At 46.0% G+C, this 5,000-nt stretch overlaps 1 protein-coding gene across 3 annotated transcripts in view; it reads left to right on the top strand.

The window, feature by feature from the left end:
* Positions 1-5,000, top strand: part of LOC119578733 (uncharacterized protein C05D11.1-like) — a 56,713-nt gene that overhangs the window by 34,129 nt on the left and 17,584 nt on the right. For all 3 annotated transcript variants that reach the window (XM_037926341.1, XM_037926342.1, XM_037926340.1), the window contains exon 2: positions 4,780-5,000. This exon is cut by the window's right edge and continues 524 nt beyond it. The gene's annotated coding sequence lies outside the window, so the exon portion shown is untranslated. The remainder of the gene's footprint in view (positions 1-4,779) is intronic.

The raw sequence follows: 5,000 nt of genomic DNA, 5'->3' as shown, positions 1-5,000 counted from the left end.
CTGGTTTCTGTATTTTCATTTGAGTTGCTTTCAAAGGGACGGGGGGGCCCCTCCTCGCCCCCGGGATGGGGACCTCGCCCCTATCACCCTTTGCCTACATCTCCCCCATCTTTTTTTATCATCCCCATCCCTTTTAAATCTCACCATCTCCTTTATCATCGCCATCTCCTTTATCATCACCACCCCTGTCACCACCATCTCCTTTATCATCACCATCCCGGGTCACCCCACCCATCCCCCCTTTAACCCCCCCATCACCACCCTATCAGCCCACGGAAAACGGCTATAAAAGAAATTTGCTGCAATCAACTTCAGGAAAATTGTCTGACCGCTTCGAGTTTAGTGTTGTGTTTATTTTCACATTTTTTTAAGGGTTTTTCCCTGAACGAAACCCCGGGGTGGGGAGGTTTCAGGGGGAGGGGAGGGGAGAGAGAGGGGGGAGAGAAGAGAGAGAGAGAGGAGAGAGAGAGAGGAGAGAGAGAAAGAGAGAGAGGAGGAGAGAAAAGAAGGAGAGAGGAGTGAGAAAGAAAGAGAGAGAGGAAAGAGAAAGAATGAGAGAGAGAAGAGAGAAAGAATGAGAGAGAGGAGAGAGAGTGAGAGGAGGAGAGGAGAGAGAGAGGGGGGGGGAGGGAGAAGAGAGAGAGAGAGAGAGGGAGGAGAGGAGAAGAGGAGAGAGAGAGAGAGAGAGATGAGAGAGAGAGAGGGAGAGAGAGATGAGAGAGAGAGAGAGAGAGGAGAGAGAAGAGAGAGAGAGACGGGAGAGAGAGAGAGAGAGAGAGAGAGAGGAAGAGAGAGAGAGAGAGAGAGAGAGAGAGAGAGAGAGGAGGAGGAGAGAGGAGAAGAGAGGAGAGAGAGAGAGAGAAGAGAGAGAGAGGAGAGAGCGAGAGAGAGAGGAGAGAAGATGAGAAATAGAGAGAGGAGAGAGAGAAATATGAGAATAAAGAAAGAGAGGAGAGAGAGGAGGAGAAGAGGAGACTGAGAAGAGAGAGAGAGATCGAGAGAGAGAGAGAGAGAGAGGAGAAGGAAGAGGAGAAGAGGGAGAGGAGAGGAAGGGAGAGAGAGAGAGAGAGAGAGAGAGAGAGAGAGAGAGAGAGAGAGAGAGAGAGAGAGAGAGAGTGACAGGGATAGAGACAGGGTGAGAGAGAGGGAAGGAGGGAGGCAGACAGAGAGAGAGAGAGAGGTTTTCAGAGAACAGGCGAAGGAGGGAAAGAATGGACTGGTTTTACACCGTTTCACGACCATTTTCGCTGACGTTTCCCTCTCCAGATATCCGAGATCTATGGCCTGTTCGTGCTAATCTCTGAAATATGCGTCGCTGCCAGTCCAGTACACTCGGCTTGTGAACTGCAAACTTCCCCTCTGATAATAAGGTCATGGTCATGCTACTGCAGCTTTTTAAGCGTGCACGAGGCATTTTGTGCTGAATGTCACAGGCTATGATGAAGATAAAATCGCACAATCAGAGGCTTGTTGGGAGTCATTCGCAGCCTTCCTTTCGCGGTGCGGTCAGACCTGGCTCAACACGACCCCCAAAAAATACCTAGTGGTCATAACGTAACTATCGGTACTGTGAGTCCCCGTGTAAAGCTCGAGTAAGTGCGGTCCAAGAGTGATATCGAGTGGGAAGCAAAGCTGTGCGTGATCCCACAGTCGTACGGAGTCAGCAGGGCGCCCGGTGGATTTCGAGGGAGTGTTGGAAGTGTTGGAAGACCTTCGTGAAGTGGCTACTCAGACCCAGAGATTCGAGATAAGAGATGGCCGGTAAAAATGGAGTCTAGGATGTATACTTCAGAGTTAGGAGCAACAAATATTCGGGGGGAAGGACGGGAATGGAAGTTATATGGGCTACAAGACTGGTGATGAAGAACGAGATAAGACCGAATGGAGGGCAGGGGATTTATTCAAACGTCGGGAAGAACAAAAGGAAGAGCTGCAAACAGAAAAAGAATGGAAGCGTTAAAAAAAGCTGATTGTATAAAGAAAGAACACCAACCAGTTGTAGGGTTAAGAGGGTTGAAAATAGATACGGGGATTGAAGGAGACCACGGTACTCGACAGAGAACGTAAACAGAAGTGCTATGAGTGGAAAGTGAATTTCTGTTCGTTCAGAGAATGTGGGCGAGGAGAAATGAAAGGGTAGTTTTAAGTAGGTATTCGGAGAATGGCCATGTCTATAACAGGTAATAATGGTAGAATATGTTATTGCTCGGGAAGAGGTGAAGAGAGATAAAGAGCAGAAGTAAGGGAGGGAAAAATATCATAGATCAAAGTTGACAATTAGTGAAAAGGTTGAGTACAGATCTGCGTATGTAGAGACGTAGTAGGGAAGGACTTGCGTGTGTGTGTGTGTGTGTGTGTGTGTGTGTGTGTGTGTGTGTGCTCGTGTTTGTGCGTGTGTTTAGCTGTAAATCTGCTTGTGTGGACTATTTACATGTGCGCGTGGTACTCGTTTCATTCCGAACATAAAACTACCCTGGAACTGGACCACACTACACATTTACCTACGTTGTAACTTCTGCCGTGCGATATATCAATGCAGCCCAACTCTCAGACACGGCTTGTATCACAGGGAGTTCAGTAACCGGCACGACATCATATTCTTTCACGTCAGGGCTTCTTTCTCAATATCAATAGCCAATCCGTCAATACAGATTGAGTCGCTTTTGCCTACCGCCCGCTGCGTCCTTGCTACCCTTTTTCTCTCCCTTTCTCCTTGGCCACTAACTCTCTCTCTCTCTCCCTCTCTCTCTCTCTCTCTCTCTCTCTCTCTCTCTCTCTCTCTCTCTCCTCTCTCTCTTCTCCCTCACTTCTCTCCTTCTTCTGCCTTCATCCTTCGCTCTCTCTTTCCTCCCCGCCTCCATCTCCGTCCTATCCTCTGTGGGTGACACGTTGCCCTTGAGGTGGTATGGCGTGCCTGCCATCCCTTTCATGCAAGCCCTCCTGTCGTTAGTATTCTCCTGCTCTCCTTCGGGAACTTGTCGGCTGTGTGACGTCGCAGCTCCTTGCCGGCGGGTGGGAACAGGCCAGGTCTGTTGCGCGGCCGATGAATGAGACTTTTTTTATGACTAATGCAGTGTATTATGTATGTAGTGGTTTTTGTGTTTTATGGTTTTTATGACTTTTATATGATATATGTATAATACTTTCTATTGTGTATTGGAATGCGCCGCGCGTGTTGTATGTATTGTGTGTTGTGTGGGGTGTGTGTGTGTGCTTGCGTGCGTGCGTGCGTGTGTGTGTGTGTGTGTGTGTGTGTGTGTGTGTGTGTGTGTGTGTGTGTGTGTGTGTGTGTGTGCGCGTGCGTGATAGATATATGTATGCATATGCATACTTATATATATGAACACATACACACGCAATACACGATGTTGTGTGTATTATGATATATAGTATATATATATATATATATATATATATATATGTATATATATATATTATGATGTGTGTGTGTGTGTGTGTGTGTGTGTGTGTGTGTGTGTGTGTGTGTGTGGGTGTGTGTGTGTGTGTGTAGGTTATGTGTATTATATATATATATATATATATATATATATATATATATATATATATATATATATATATATATATATATATATATATACACCTCACAGCGGTGACTTCCCCTACGACACCTGCGTTTGATTTCTCAAGGCGATATGTCGCTTTCTCGGCGTGAGATCAGGCTCGAGCTAATTCTCGGAGCGCAGGCCTTTTTTACAACTGCCGTGGCGGGGAATTGAACTCGGGACCACGAGGGTCGGAGTTCAGTGCTCTATCCACTGGACCATCGTGGCAGTTTTAGATAGATAGATAGATAGATAGATAGATATGTATATATGTATGTATGGTATGTATGAATGCGGTTGTTCGTTTGCTCTTTGACCAGGCGCAATTACTGATAAAAACTGGGAAAGAACAGGAGTCGTAGTTAAGATGTATTCAAGAAAACAAAGAAATCTCGTTAGTGCCAACATATGCCAATATTTAGACATCAGGTAGAGCGAGAGGTCAGTTGGCACCCAGGCAGTTAAAATGGGCACTTTCAACAAGGCACAAGCAGGAGAAGAACGGTGAAGAAAGGATGAAAATTCTGTAGGCAGGAAAAAAAAGTGCTTGGTCATTTTGGCATGATGATGTGATTTGATTAATATCGCAAGAAGGGGTTTATGCGGAAGTGGGAGGAAGGGGCGGGAAGGAAGAAATATTGAAGGCATTAAGGCTAATTGAATGTCACAGGTTATGTTGAGTAATCGACAAGTTTCTCTCTCTCTTTATCTATCTCTCTGTCTATCTGTCTATCTATCTCCTTCTATATATCTATCTCCTATATGTCGATCTCCTCTCTCTCTCTCTCTCTCTCTCTCTCTCTCTCTCTCTCTCTCTCTCTCTCTCTCTCTCTCTCTCTCTCTCTCTCTCTCTCTCTCTCTCTCTCTCTCTCTCTCTCTCTCTCGTTGGTACTCTTTGGTACCCCTTTTATTCATTATCCTCCCCTTTTCCTCCCTTTCTTCATCTTCCCGAGCAAAACCAACTCTGAAGGATATTTAGTTTTCGTCAGACACTTATTTGTATCTTTATCTATATATCATATTTACAGTGAACAAAGGGCATTTTTCCCCCGACAATAGGGGGGAGTCGTGTTTCCAAAGACAAAGATCTATCCTTGTTTTACATTTGTAATTATTCTGCGTTATATTTTCTACCCCCTTGAATTCTAAAGCCATAGAGAAAGCCCCGTGAAGCCAAGGCTAGAACAATTTTCATTTTCCTTTTTTGTATTTTCAGAGAAGTTGCACACTTGCAAGTCTCTTCTGGCAACCGCGGCGTGACGTCACATCAGCGAGCTCTCCCTCCTCATCCCTTATCCTTCCCCTGTGGTGCTCCTTCGCCAGGAAGTAGCCCGTCTTGACATCAAGTTCATGGCCACCCCAGCGCACCGGAGGTCTTATGCATAAGTCATTCCCATGCGGCACGCTGTCGAAACAAGGCTGAGGTTCTAGCGACGA

This window comes from Penaeus monodon, chromosome 11 (assembly GCF_015228065.2).
Source record: "Penaeus monodon isolate SGIC_2016 chromosome 11, NSTDA_Pmon_1, whole genome shotgun sequence".
In the NCBI taxonomy this organism is placed as follows: Eukaryota; Metazoa; Arthropoda; class Malacostraca; order Decapoda; family Penaeidae; genus Penaeus; species Penaeus monodon.
The sequence above is the reverse complement of the archived record's forward strand: the minus strand, read 5'-3'. Positions and strand labels throughout refer to the sequence as shown.